Source organism: Mya arenaria, chromosome 17 (genome assembly GCF_026914265.1).
Source record: "Mya arenaria isolate MELC-2E11 chromosome 17, ASM2691426v1".
NCBI lineage: Eukaryota > Metazoa > Mollusca > Bivalvia > Myida > Myidae > Mya > Mya arenaria.
Window position 1 is genome coordinate 5373371 of NC_069138.1, and position 17312 is coordinate 5390682.

General features: G+C 36.6%; 1 pseudogene; it reads left to right on the forward strand.

The window, feature by feature from the left end:
- The first annotated feature begins 4495 nt into the window (after nt 1-4495).
- The window catches only part of LOC128224385 (mucin-2-like), a 32120-nt pseudogene continuing 19303 nt past the window's right edge, over nt 4496-17312 (forward strand).

The window sequence follows — 17312 nt, forward strand, 5'->3', positions numbered from 1 at the left end:
AAAGTGAATATTGAGAAAATCAGTAGTTATCGCTAACGCAAACGTCAGCAAGCTAATTTAAAATGGCCACTTAAGCGAACGGGATGTATTCACCTCTGAATTAAATGATCAAAAACAGCCCGTTGCTGAAATCAATCCAATATGAATTAAAATAAATGAGACGCATCAATCACTTAATGGGAAGGGGGGATTGAGGCCCCATAAGGGGAATGTGAGTTTGCGGTGAATGGTAAATTGTGATGATAAATGTCCGTAATGTAGTTAAATTGTGATTCTGTTTTCTGAAAACCAATCTTTTTTCTTTCTTTCGTTTTTTTAGGAATCAGTTTTAAGAATATGCAAATATTGTAAGTTTTTTTAGCAATAACATGCTTATTTAAGCCAATTTATTTCAATGCATAACAATAAATTCAGAATTTTGAATACATTTGAGAATAAACAATAGCAATACATAATAATTACAGTTGCCAGAAAACAGTATAATTTCAAATACAATTGAGAACGATATCTTAAAAAACAAGTTATTATTCATTTAAGCTTGAATTGTTATACGGTAAAAAGGAAATATATACATTAACATATTTTAAGTATGTGATGTATATGAAAACTGATGCTCCATTTTAGAAAATGTGAAATATGCCATAAGCTTCAATATTCATCGAAACGCATCGTCTTTCTCCTCCTCCTCCATCTCTTCTTCTTCCTCCTCTCCTCCGCCTCTACTCCTCCTACGCCTCCTCCTCCTCTTCCTCCTCCTCCTCCATCCTCCTCCTCCCTCTCCCCTCCTCCTCCTGCTCCTCCCTCCTCCTCCTCCCTCTCCTCTCCTCCTCCTCCTTATCCTCCTCCTCCTCTTTCCCCTCCTCCTCCCCCCTTCCCCCTCCCCCCTCCTCCTCTTCTTCATCATCATCATCATCATCATCATCATCATCATCATCATCATCATCATCACCACCACTACCATCACCATCATCATCATCATCATCATCATCATACAGCATAAGTATGGAAGCGTTTATTGTAAATACAGGTTTTGTTATCAAGTTGTAGTGTCTTGACTTGTTTAATGTCGACTTGCGAGTTATAACATGAACTATCGCAAAACTTGATTTGTTCACTTATTGACTAGATATATCAACTAGAAATATCGCGACATAACGCATATAATAAATCACAAATCGACATAAAGCAACTCGCATGACTACTTGAAACCACTATCATGTACACTTTACTTTTCCATACATAAGTAATCATCCATAAACTATTTAGAAATGTATGCTAATCGTATAAAATTATGAGTCAAGTGCAGTGTAACAATTTTATGCATGATTTGACACGCAGTAATGGCTTATTCACTCCTATATACGTGATATTATCTTTTTCAGTCTCTTAATGCACTTTACAGTAAACAAGTTACTTATTAAAACAACCCCAGACGAATATGGTTTTTCAAAGAGATTTAATTAAGATTTACACATTTAGTTATGCTTAATGCAGAGAGGTACCAAGCGTCAGTAAATAAAAAAAAGGTTGTGGTTAACTCTGGCATAAAAAAACATGAATTATATGTTTTTTGAGAATACTGAGGGTAATCTTACACACTGATCATGCAATTGTAAAATACGGAAGTGTATACCGTATTTACAGATAATGTGGCCATGTTATCATTTAGTACGGAAGCGTATACCGTATATACTGATGATATGACAATGTAGTATACGGAAGCGTATATCGTATATCATGATGAGGTGACCATATAGTACGGAAGCGTATACCGTATATACTGATGTGTGATTATGAATAACGGAAGCGTATATCGTTCATACTGATGATGTGACCATATAGTACGGAAGCGTATACCGTAGACACTGATGATATGATCATGTAGTATGGAAGCGTATACTGTATATACTGATGATGTGATTGTGAATTACGGAAGCGTATATCGTATACCTTTATTATTTGATAATGTAGTGAGGAAGTGTTCATTGTATACACTAATGATATGACCATGTAGTATGGAAAAGTATATCGTTTACACTGATGAATTGTGCATGTTAAATGAATGCGTATACGGTATAAACTGATCTTTTGATGATGATGATGATGATGATGATGATGATGATGATGATGATGATGATGATGATGATGGTGATGATGATGGTGATGATGATGATGATGATGATGATGATGATGATGATGATGATGATGTACTGTTGTTTAGAAAGTTATGATAATTTATACATAAGTCACTCTCGTTGGCACTTTGTTGTACGAGAGTGGGTTCTTGTTTTGTTTTGTTTTGAAGAAGCCTACTTGTCTGGCTTGGTGACCACTTACCAAACTCACAATCGCCCAGGCCGGGAATTGAACCCGACCAGGTGCCTTGGTGAGAATCGAGTGTGTTAACCGGACAACACTTTGTTTGGTGTGTGTTCGACCTTGACACTCGTAACGTTAAACATGACCATGCTCAACTTTTAGTATAAAACTTTTGTCGTTGATTTTTATATAAACGTTTGATACATTGTGTCAAATATGCTATGTAATTAGCAGTGTTATATAATAATTATATTCTTTTCAGATTACTAGCGGACGTCCGAGAAACTGTGCTGCTAATTTTATGAAGACGCCCTTGATGAATTCAAGAATGCTGCCTTAATGTAAGTTATTTTTATGTTCGTCTATTTTAATCAAAGAGATGGGTAATAGTTGTTTGATCAGCCTTGGTGACGCCATAGCCGTCAAATGCTTTAAAATTGGTCATAACTGCAAACCGTTGAAAATATGTTAATGAAACTTGGTATAATTGTTACCGGTGACGAAACGCATATACATGTATAAAGCAATTTTTTTTTATCAAATTCTAAACCTAACTAAACTCTATAGAAAGAAAAGTTCTAAGCGGGAAATACAACAAACAAAGCGCTAAAAGACGTTTGTTTTTTCGGGTTGTTTGGTTTTGTTAAATTACGGGGGTTATCCATATATGCTTGGGTGTAGATAAAACCACAAATCCCTTTCAATACATTAAGCCAATATAAGAAAAGGCGGGAAGCGACATTTTATTTAATTTTATATTTTTTTTCATATTAATTAGGTGAGTGGTTCATCACATGTTCATTTTTTTCTTATAGCAAAAGTGTCGATATACATTTGTTTCCATAGGAACCACAAACAGCATCGTAAAAATTGTCCTTTTTTACATGTCAATGTTTTAAACGACACCGAATGTAAACCGGTACGCAAATACAGACCCTAACTCAACATGTTTATTTCGGTCAATAAAATTTAAGGCGCGGCGGAAAAAAGAGGGGGGGGGGGGGGCTGGGATTGAAATTTAGCAATTAATAAATGTCGCCTTGCCATGTTTTTTTATAACATAATAACTATTCTCAGCAGTTTTCATTCAGAAATTATATTCGTGAAATGAACATATTCAGAGCAGTAATTTCGTATACCCTCTGATTATGACTTAGGTAAATTATCGATTAACATTTCTCGTTTTGAACTTTGCGGGGCCACACTAACCCACGTCTGGTCTGGTCCGACTTACAGATTCCTCCAGCGGCCACTGAGTAATTCATTCATTCTATTCACATCGCTTCTTTACGCTTGAATTAATATGCAAATTTGTACATAAAGGCATCTCTTTGATGAAATCACAAGCCATTTTTGAGTCAAGTGCGCTCTATGCCGTGGTATTTGATAGAAAATTATTATTAGGAGGGTGAACGAAAAAACGTTATAAAGGTTTAAATTTGTAAATGCCGATTAGTCATAATAAATACTATTTCACCTCCCGATCAATTACATTTTAATTTAAAAATCAAAATTAGTTTATTCTCCGTATTTCACATTTATTACTTTCTGTACGATGTTAACAAATACAAAAAAACACACACACCGTCGAACTAAAAGTTAAAGAGGCATTCCTGTTCAAAATCAGTACTATTAACTACCGATAACAATATTGTAAGCCTGTATTTAATAGCTGAAAACGCTTTTTTAAATGATTGGTGAGTGCTAAAAGATTAACTGTGATCTTCTATCGTCTCATAAGGTTAAAATATCATGTTTTCTGCACCTTTATTTCAAATTTAACTCGGTAACCTTCATAAGAACAAATACTTTCGACAATTATTCATCCTTTTTGGTATATTAAAACAATTGCATTAATTGTGGTAAATCTGTTTGGGATTAAGAATGCATCTTTAAAATTAAGCAGTTCAGCTGTTTAACTAAACAAATCTTGAATTTGAAAAAGTTTCACATTTAAATCATATTCATATTCATAACATATTCCTATTATGTTACAGTCAATACCCAAGCAGTCTCTCTGTATTCAAATTAATAAAGGAATTTAACTCCCACTCAAAGTTATTGAAATTCATAATATTAAAATAATTATGTAAATTATTTATATTTAAGTTGCAGCTATGCACTGATTGATCGTGATTGATGACTCATAAGTTCGTCCGTGTCACTGCCCTTTGTAATGAAAAACACAACCACCACCACCACTACCTCTACTACTACTACAACCACCGACACCACCACCACCACCACCACCACCCTCTACTACCACCACCACCACCACCACCACCACCACCACTACCTCTACTACTACCACCACCACCACCACCACCACCACCACAACCACCACCACCACCACCACAACCACCACCACCACTACCTCTACTACTACTACAACCACCGACACCACCACCACCACCACCACACCACCACCACCACCACCACCACCACCACCACCACCTCTACCTCTACTACCACCACCACCACCACCACCACCACCACCTCTACTACTACCACCACCACCACCACCACCACCACCACCACTACCTCTACTACTACTACCACCACCACCACCACCACCACACCACCACCACTACCTCTACCTCTACTGCTACTACCACCACCACCTCTACCTCTACTACCACCACCACCACCACCACCACCACCACCACAACCACTACCTCTACTACTACTACTACCACCACCACCACCACCACCAACATCAACACCACCACCACCACCACAACCACCACCACCTGTACCACTACTACCACCACCACCACCACCACCACCACCACCTCCACCACACCACCACCACCACTTCTACATCTACTACTACTGCTACAACTATCACCACCACAACCACCACCACCACCACCACCACCTCTACTACTACCACCACCACCATCACCACCACCAACACCTCTACCTCAACTACCACCACCACCACCACCACCACCACCACAACCTCTACTACTACTACTACCACCACCACCACCACCACCACCACACCACCACCACTACCTCTACCTCTACTACTACTACCATCACCACCACTACCTCTACTACTACCACCACCACCACCACCACCACCTCCACCACCACCACCACACCACCACCACTACCTCTACCTCTACTACTACTACCATCACCACCACTACCTCTACTACTACCACCATCACCACCACCACCACCACCATCACCACCACCACCACCACCACCACCACCACCACTACCTCTACTACTACTACTACCACCACCACCACCACCACCTCTACTACTACTACCACCACCACCACCACCACACCACCACCACCACTACCTCTACTACTACTACTACAACTATCACCACCACCACCACCGCCACTTCTACTACTACTACCAACACTATCACCACCACCAACACCTCTACTACTACTACTACTACCACCACCACCACCACCACCACCACCTCTACTACTAATACCGCCACCACCACCACCTCTACTACTACTACTACTACTACCACCACCACCACCACCTCTACTACTTCTACTTCTACCACCACCACCACCACCACCACCTCTACTACCACCACCACCACCACCACCACCACCACCACCACCACTACCACTACTACTACTACTAGTACTTCTACCACCACCACCACCACCACCTCCACCACCACCACCACAACCACTACCAATACTACTACTACTACCACAACCACCACCACCACCACACCTACCACCACCACTACCACCACCACCACCACCTCTACTACTACTACCACCACCACCACCACCACCACCACCACCACCTCTACTACTACTACCACCACCACCACCACCTCTACTTCTACTACCACCGACACCACCACCACCACCACCACCACCACCCCACTACCACTAATACTACTACTACTACTACCACCACCACCACCACCACCACCACCACCACCACTACATTTTCTACAACTTCTACTACTACTACTACTACTACCACTACCACTACCACCACCACCACCACCACCACCACCACCACCACCAACACTACTACTACTACTACTACTACTACTACTACTACTACCACTACTACAACCACCACCTCCACCAAGAAGTAATAATAATTATGATAAATATAATAATGATATGTTATTTCTGGCCAAATTTAATTGTAATACCTCAGCAGCAGATGTACTCCTTTACAAAATGCATAAAATAAACAATGACCACATTGTAGATTTCACCGCCTTCTTGATTGCCTAAGGGTGTTTGTTTGTTTAAATTAATTAGATAGTCTACGTTTGGAAAACGTTCCTTCAAATCTTCTGACTTTTATTGTTAAAAAAGTGAGTGATGAAAATTGGCTGCTTGTTAAGTTTCCATTATTTAAAATCTCATTCAGTCATGTTGTATTTGTATTTTTTTCTTCATAACTTTGAGCTATGTATACGCCTAAGTTATATAAACATTTTGTACTCACTAGCGGTTTCAGGGGGAGGGGGAGGGGGTGGCACACGGCAAACCCCTCCGCGCCCAAAAATCGTCCAAGTTTACTTTTTATTTCAATATAGGAGAAAAAAGTAATAGAATACACCCAAAATATGGTTCTGCTGAGTTAGGAGTAAGCGTGCATCTTTAATATTAGATAGGCCCGTTTCATAAATATTAAGTTTGTCGCCTGTAACATAACACAGTGCGTATTCAACTCTTTCATTGAAATGGTATGATCCATCATTATCAGCTTATTGTAGACATTTAAATAAAAAACACGAACTGTCACTTTATGCAAACGAGGCAGAAATAATTTGAATAAATAAAGCTAGTTTGGACACTGGCAATTTAGCTGCAGTCCTATCAATAACCAGGTTTCTTTGCGAGCTATATTAGCAATTTACGACGCCCATAAACATTTGACAAGTTTTAATCCGAGGTAGCATAGATCCGAACATGCGTCTCCATGGCGACCGGTTCCTCAATCTAAGACGAAGGCTTATAACAACAGGTTTCGGCAATAAATCAAAAATAAAAGTTTATTTTATTACACGCATTGAGCATTCTTAACAGTGTGTCAAAGGATGAAAATAATGTAATTCTAAAGGAATTCTCACGCCTTTCTTTTGTCCAGACAGGTTTGGGGAACAATGACTTGAGGACATGTTTTCTTGCTAGGAGACGAAGTCTTAATGTTTCGGAGGCCATAGGTAATTTTCTGTATGTCTTTAGTGGTGAACATTTGAGTAGAGCAAAAAAGAAACACGGTGAGTTTGAATATTAACTGTATAATATTGTGTGAAATACTGGACTGTTTGAAGGTAAGCCATCCATCATAAGTTATTGTTAGTGTTGAGTTTAAAAAGGTCTGTCCACATCCTATAGTGGCTGCATTAGGGTTGACCCCGTCACATCTCCAAGTATGACTGTAACATCTTTTTGATGCCAAAGGGGGAATTATCATAAGGATAGTAAGATGTGTTGATGTATTTTAGATATTGACATAGAGAATGTTTAATTATATGGACTAACCATTATTTTTTTCGTTTTGTTTGGAATAATTTTTTGAGTACCACCATAAGGACGCTACTCTTATTAAATGATTCATCAAAGGGAGGCAATAAGACAAGTGTTATGACTAAATATCCGAATTCTTATAATTTGTGTCTTAAATAAAATAATATGTGTATATGTAAAAATAATAACTATTCAATTTTAACATTTTGTAACTTTGGAATGAAACTTAAGCAGTGGCAATGTTTTGTTTTAATGCTAGATGGACTACCTTAACAGGCAAATTTGACTTTTATATATAGCAATTCATATCAGAAAAAAGTACAAGGAAAAAAGGTGAGTAAGAATAAAAGCTGTATAATTGTGAAAAGAATTGAACTTCTTTCGAGGAAAAATAATTGGGTCTTTATAATACATTTCACTTCAGAAAATAAAGAAACCAGGTTGGCTGGAATAGTTACTGCATATTTGTATTAAGTACTGAACTATTTAAGAGGTAAACTATCGTATATATTCATATCGCAATCCACTTCGGAAAATAAAGTACAAAGACAAGGGACAGGGTGCTTTCGAAGATAGGGGTAAATTGAATCGGGCTTTTGAGAATTGGAAATTTGACAGAAATTCGTACTTAATAGAAGTAACACTATATTGCATCTGTTAATTTATAAAGTTTATATGTATTTATAACGGTTTGAATCAAAAACAATAACTTTATATAACTATTTATTGACTTCTAGACCGTACAAAGGAAGGGGGTCGGTAAGATGGTCATTTTTCCCCGAGCAGTATGTGTTAAAAAACAAACAAACAAAAACAGCGCTAAATCAAAATTAACCTGAATTACTTATTTCCCAAACAAAATAAAGCATTGTTGAAAATTCAAGATTGAGTCCCACTTTTTCTGATAAGATAATACGAGTATTATTCTTAATTTTTACACTATCACTCATTTTGTTTTTTATTTGAATGCATGTTTTGCTTGATTACCAGTGACATGTTTTATGGTCTTATATTTGTAATTGTATGCAGACTGAGCTTAAGAATGAACATTTGTTTAAAGTGATGGCTCGTGGACCCTAAAATATTTACATTGATCATCTATCATCTCATTAGGTTTAAAAAAAACACGTGTTTTCTGCACATTTCTTGCAAAATAATTACAGTATCATGTATAAGAACCATTGTTTTCGATATGTATTCATCCTTTTTCGGTAAATTAAACCAATTGTATTTATTGTGGTACATCTTATTTGAAAGTAAGAGAGCATCTTTTAGGTGCGTTGAGGACAATTTATTTTATTAAGGTTCCAGGCCCCAATTTCCTGAAACTTCTTAAGCTTAACAGATTCAAGTAGCTTATTTTGTATAACAAAATTTCTTACTTTGATCTGATTTTTGATCACTTCAATAAACAGCCAAAATTCTTCCAAGAAAATAAGTATTTTACAAATAATATAAGATAGTGAGCTTAGCTTTAATATGTTATCAGAGACTAAAAGCTGCACTATCACAGATTTACTGTTTTTACAACTTTTTTATTTTTTGCCTTCGTATGAGCAAATTTTTGCGTAGATATTTGCAAACCAGTGATATAAAACTGCTGACAAAATATTACATCGCAGATGTTCATATTTCAGTTCGAAAACTATTGTTTATGGCTTAAAGCGTTACTTACGGTTTAAGAAAAATGCATAAAACAGCAATTTTTGAACTTAATAGAAAAATGTGTGACTATTTTTTTGTAAGCAGTCTTATATGAATGATTTACATGCATTTTCGCATAAATTGGCTGGTTTAAAGAAAAAAAGAAAAACAAAGTTGTCAAGCGTTTAATCTGTAAGGGTGCAGCTTTAAGAAGTTTCGAGAAATGTCCAAAATCCATTTTTTGTTTTATCATACCGTAATGTTAATTTGAATATGCCTGGTAGCCTCATAAATTATAGGTATTACTTGAAACAGTGTCGCTTGTGCACCAGTCAATTGTAATTGCGTCCCTTACCTAGGTCCGGGGTTATACCGGGGATATCCGGGGAAATGGGCCGTGTTTTTACCTTCCCGAGGGGGGGGGGGGGGGCGCAGTGGTTTTGTCTTTGCGCCAAAACTAGCGGGGGATGGGCCTTACCTAGGGTACCTAGGGTGCGGGAGCATTTGGCGGGGATTTTACCAGCAGTTCCTCCCCGCAAGGCGGTGATTTTACCCGGGTTTGCTTGGACCGAAAGTTAAAGTCCCCACTATTCGCCGGACCTGGGGGAAGGGGGGGGGGGCGTGATTATAGTTGACTGGTGCTTCGCAAAATTCGTATATATAAAATTAATGATCAAATGTTCCTCGTATAAAAAGTTATCGCACTGTAAGTTTTTTCTTTATTTAAATCGGCTTTGGATATTAAATGGCCGATTTCGCTATCTTCCATAGACAAACAATATTGTTTCTAATATGTGTTTCGGTTATATTTTTACATAAAATTTTAATTCTCGTAAAACCTTTTCAAATCAGTCGAACACCGTTGGTTCGAACTCCCAAGGACCGTCAAAAATACCTCAAGCCTCGGAAAATTCGAGTCAAGCGGGAACGCTTACCTTCAGTGTAAAGAAATCGATCCTTAAATCCAGTTCGAGCCAACGAGGAATTCGAGCCAAGCGAGTTCGAACAAACGGGGTTCGACTTTTATAGCAAATTATATGGGGTCAAGAAGCAATTAAAATCACATTATCGGACATGCACAACATTGTTTGTATTGCATAATGCATAACTTTTATTTTTTTCTTTTATTTCAGGTTTTGAGAACCTCAAAGTATTAATCAGTTCATACTGCACATAGGATTTTCACACAAATACATATACAGTCGGAACTCCTCCACCATTTTCCATCGAAAACAACCGCGGGTTTATATGGACGGTTTACAATGTCAGAAATCTTTACATTTTAACTACGCTGCAAGAAGATCGCGTAGTAAATTTAATTTAGCATTTTAAACTAATGACCATACTCTTTGGAATCTTAATTATTTGCGCAATGATTCACTCCATTGGAAATCAATTTAAATAAGCTATAAAACATACATGTTAAAACAATAAAAAATATTTATACTTTTATGCAAGAAATCTACGAACTACTTCTACTGATGTACCGGCATACATCCGCGGTTGATTCAGATAAAAAATGGCCGAGAAGTTCCGAATGATACATAGAATGGTTTAAATAATTAGTGTATGAAGGGAGATTACAAAAACCAATATGGTTCTGATATTTCGGACTGTCTTAATTCCCTTTGAAATTAGAATGGACACACACAACGGGGTAGAGCGTTGAAATCGTCGGTGTGATTTTCTTCATAGAAGTATTTTTTTTAATTTAAAGCTGCACTCTAACAGTAAAATAAGTTCGAAAATTGATGGGTTTTTTTGGCTAAAAGCGTTACTAACACAATATTTATATCAAACTTATGATTGATTTATTAATAGAACTTATGTTATAATTGTCACATGCCATGCATTATTTCTATACACATTGTTGTGACGATGAGCTTTTTATGCTTAAGTAGAAAAAAAAATATGTTCTGTTCTTTAAGAAAAATGAAATTTTCGGCAGTTTTCCAAACAATTGAGATCTGTTCTATTGTAAGTTATCTTATGTGACTGAGTTGATACCAACATAAGCTGATTCTGAGACAAAAACTAAAAAAAGATCCAAACTGTCAATCTATGAGAGGGCAGCTTTAATACTTTATTTCCATAGACAGTTATCAGAATTCATAATTTTATGTTAAAGACCCAACTTATATCATTTAATATATCCGTATGACAAGTTTTGGAAATCGACATTAATTATGACTTAAGATAATTCATTTACTTAGTCCGGTCCATAATGTAAGAAATGTTTGAACGCTTCACAAAGTACTTGTAATTCAATTGACAAAAAAATTGAACTGACAAGAAAGGTACTTAAAACACTGATTGTTGTAACGCCGTATTTTTATGAACAGCTTAACAATGACGTCGAAGTATCCTAATATTATATATGTGCCCTTAAGTGAAGACACGAGATCCTGTTTAGAACATTGACACCAACATTGCTGAATAATATCTTAAAATACATCAATTCATCATATTGCAACGCGAGTTTTCGTTAAACTGTTCACAGCTGCTAAATGTCTTCATCTTCAATTATCATTCACTTTAGTGGTCAGCATAATATTTTGTCTTATGAGAATTAAATATTTATCAAGTTTTCCAATACATTAATTTTAAGTAAACATGAAGTGAGCTGTTTATTTTTTAATCAGGTGAAGCGGTATACATATATACATATACACAATGGCTTGCCCAATAAAGTTGAAGTTAACAGAATAATATGTAGACCACTAAAATACTTAAATATTGCACCAATCCATTCATTTTTGTAAGTACACACTAACAAGCTTTATTCATTACATGAAGTTATTACTTCCTAACAATTAGCACAATAAAGCCATTGAAACTTTGAAATAATCATGATCGAACAAATTGAATGAAAATTTGAGTGTTCCTTGAACATACTGATGCGGATCTTAAAATAAACGGTCAATTGAACATATGACAGTTAGTCAAATTGAAGAAGATATGCAATTATCAAAAAAAATACCAACACAAAAATCACGATAATACACTTGAGAATAAAAAAGACTTTTCTTAAAGCTGCACTCTCACACATTTTCATATTTCCGTTCGAAAGTTAATGTTTCATGGCTTAAACCGTTACTTACGGTTTAAAAAATATGCATAAAACATCAATTTTGGAACTTAGATATAAAAATCTGCGATCTAATTTTTTGTCAGCAGTCTTATATCACTGGTTCCCATGGATTTTCGCAAAAATAAGCTCGTTCCAAGACAAAAATATAAAGAAGTTGTCAAAACGTAAAATCTGTTAGAGTGCAGCTTTAAAAAATCTGACACGGATCTAAACGGTCAATTTATTTTTGATGAAATACAATATGTGACAATTTGTCAGAGTGCGGTAGATACTTATTTCATTCACAGAAACTGGATTATAGCAGGATTTAGTTTTAATTTAATTGTTTTCAAACTATTGTGAAGAAGGTAAATATATCAAAACAATTCTCGTTAGCGAGATGTTCCGCGAGAGCATGGTATATTGTGTGTTTCGGGGGAAAACCGAAGTGCTCGGAGAAAACCAACTTGTTTGGCTTGATGACCATCAACCAAATTCACGTACGCCAAGATCGGAACTCGAACCCTGGACGCATTTGTGAAAGCCAGTGCCTTAGACACTTCGCTGATCGGACAACATTGACAAGATTTTGGCGTGCGCTCGTCAATTAGACGGCTTTTTCATTTTTTTCCTGGACAAAATGCACCAAATGGATTCAAACAGCGACGTCTTTGTGAAAAGCTAGTGCGCTAACCACTGCGCTAACTGGACGGCCGGCTACAATAGGCTTTGATTGTCCAAACGCAATTCTTGCTGTGTTATAGTCCAGAACTGTGTATGGACATCAGTGCCTGACCATATATCGACTCATCGGATGTGGACAAGATATTGGATGTACTAGCAGATACAAAGGCAAACTATTGGTAAGGAAACATCAGAACTGGAAGAAACAAATGCTAGATATGAACAAGGACCTATGGGTACTTGAAGAAACAAATGCTAGATATGAACAAGGACCTATGGGTACTAGAAGAAACAAATGCTAGATATGAACAAGGACCTATGGGTACTAGAAGAAACAAATGCTAGATATGAACAAGGACCTATGGGTACTGGAAGAAACAAATGCTAGATATGAACAAGGACCTATGGGTACTTGAAGAAACAAATGCTAGATATGAACAAGGACCTATGGGTACTGGAAGAAACAAATGCTAGATATTAACAAGGACCTATGAGTACCAAGAGAAAGAAATGCTAGATATTACAAAAGTTGATTTGGATAAGGAATTAAGAAAAAAAACTAGGAGAAATAAGGACTAGATAGGTTAAAGAATTACCAGAGCTAGGAGAATCAAATGGAGAAGAAAATTTGAGTAGTGGGCGACACAAAGGCAATATATGCACAATGAATTAGGATCATTAGGAGATACAAGCAACCTACTGATACGACAAGAGACACTCAGGCAATGTATGGATATGGAAGAGGACAAAAAGCAAGATATGGATACGGAATTAGGAGTACTAAATATACAAATACACGATATGGATACATAATAAGGAGAATCCAAAATATATTAATACACGATATAGATACGGAATTAGGAGTCCTATAATACAAAAACACGATATGGATACGGAATAAGGAGTACTAAATATACAAATACACGATATGGATACGGAATTAGGAATACTAAATACACAAATACACGATATGTACACGGAATAAGGAGTATCCAAAATATATAAATACACGATATAGATACGGATTAAGGACTACTCAAAGACACGCATACACAAAATGGAAACGGAATTAGGAGTACCAAAAAAATATACATGGTTTGGATGCGGAATAAGGATAACTAATAGACACAAATACCCGATACGGAAAAGGGATAAATTATAGACACAAAAACACGATATGGATACGGAAGTAGGAGTACAAAATAAACAAATACACGATATGGATACGGAATTAGGAGTACTAAATATACAAACGCACGATATGGATACGGAATTAGGAGTACTCAATATACAAATGCACGATATGGATACGGAATAGGAGCATTAAATATACAAATACACGATATGGATACGGAATATGAGTACTTAATACACAAATACACGATATTGATACGGAATTAGGAGTACTAAATGCACAAATACACGATATGGATACGGAATTAGGAGTACTAAATATACAAATACACGATATGGATACGGAATAAGGAGTACTAAATATGCAAATACACGATATGGATAAGGAATTAGGAGTACTAACATGCATAAATACACGTTATGGATACAAAATTGGAGTACTATCAGGCAAAAATACACGATATTGATATGGAATTAGGAGGACTAAAATACACAAATGCACGATATGGATACGGAATAAGGAGTACTTGAAAAGACACAATGGCATGATGTGGATACGAAAATGAGAGTACTTGAAGACACTAAGGCAAGATATCGATACTGAAAAAGGATACAAAGGGAACAAGGACAAGAACTGAAGGAAGTGTTAGGACACATGAATGCAAGTAAGATAATGGAGTTAGAAATACCAGAAGATACAACAGCAAAGAACAGGTACGGAATTGGGAGAACAAGAAGGCACTCAAATAAAACGTTCAATTATTCTTACTCATATGTTGCCTTTATGTCTCAAAGTTAACCTGGTCATAATCATCATATTATCAGGGTTACTTGGAGTCATGGCAAGATATGGTAGGGAATTTGAAAAAAAGAAGAAGACAAAACCAAGGTTTTGATACGGAAGATGAAGGAGTACGACTACGCCACACGTAAACACTTTTGGTGCTCACGCGGTAAAAATAAAACCTTTCACTGAAACATACAATTGTATTCTTAATATGTTTTGTCAAATAAAGTGGTAATTTCTGTCATCTTTATGTTATTTTGAAAGCGTAAGCGTGCTTACAAACTGTGACGATTTCGATTGATTGATATAAGAGCGTTTCGCCCTTGTGGTAAAACTTAAATTGTATTGATTGATGATAACATCCAATTATTTCAAAATAGTTTAATACCTTGTCAATTTGGTAAACATAGCTTATTTCGAAATTAGCTACGCAAAAGGATTACTACAAGCAACATTCGACTACAACAATGGATTTTAGAGCATCATGGCTAATATCATCAGCATTATCATCATCATCATCATCATCATCATCATCATCATCATCATCATCATCATCATCATCATCATCATCATCATCGATATCATCATCGTCGTCGTCTTCATCATCATCATCATCATCATCATCATCATCATCATCATAACATCATCATCATCATCATCATCATCAGCATCATCATCATCATCAGCATCATCATCATCATCATCATCATCATAACATCATCATCATAACATCATCATCATCATCATCATCATCATCATCATCATCATCATCATCATCATCATCATCATCATCATCATCATCCATCGTCATCTTATTCACCAACAACATCATCGTCGTCGTCGTCATCATTATCATCGTCATCATCATCATCATGATCATGATCATCATCATGATCATCATCATCATCATCATCATCATCATCATCATCATCATCATCATCATCATCATCATCATCATCATCATCATCATCATCATTATCATAATCATCATCATCATCATCATCATCATCATCATCATCATCATCATCATCATCATCATCATCATCATCATCATCATCATCATCATTATCATCGTCATCATCGTCATCATCGTTAGTGTCTGCGTCGTAAGCGTCGTCATCATCATCATCATCATCATCATCATCATCATCAATCATCATCATCATTATCATCAATCATCATCATCATCATCATCATCATCATCATCATCATCATCATCATCATCATCATCATCATCATCATCATCATCATCAGCCGTGGGCAAAATATGGCTTTCCAGCATTGCCAAATTGGATCTTTGTATCTGGGGGTGGGAACATTGGGCGAAAATTGGCATCAATTTGATCACAATTAAGCCAGTTAAACTTGCAAATGAGTGCTAGAGTGATGCATTACAGAACCTTATTTTAGTCACACAATACGGGTACATGATTTTTCCTGCCTAACAGAAAACAAAAAACGCGTAACACAATGCTGTGTTGCGAAGCAATCCACCTCCTTTAACGCACGAATAATATTATAAGTTACGGGGTTTGTAGGTGACCCGATATGGGGTATACGGGAGAAAAGAAACCATACCGAATATGGTTTCCTGCGCCCGTATATCACTTATCCGGGTCACCTACTAACCCCGTAACGTATAAATCACGTCGACAACCTATTGAGAAGTTTAAATGTTTCATTTATTCATCGGAATCGGAATAAAGACGCCAGTATGGTACGATATATATAAATTTGGTGACCTAATATAGACAAATATGGAGTAACGTGACCAGTCCAGGACCAATGGCGTTGCTTCATTTATGTTGGAGGCGTGATATACATAATTAATGTTTCATTTACCTATAAATAGGAAATACCTCATGAAGGCCAATAGGACGCGTTTTATATTATTTCTGGTAAGGTTATAACGATCTTGCAAGTTTCCTACGACCAATCTTAAATCTCTTTAACAGTCATAAAATGAATTCTGTCTTTGGTTTAATAACAAATGCATAATATGTTTAACCCCTGTTCAAAATCGCTCGATCAATATCGCCATAGCGTAATACCCCCTCACCTAATCGCAAGCGCAATCACTTGATAAATGTCGTTACACAATTTCCATCGTGTGTGGATATTCTCCTGCTATTTCCAAGCTTAATCGCTGGATCAGTATCGCCATATAATTGCAATCGTGTATGGATAC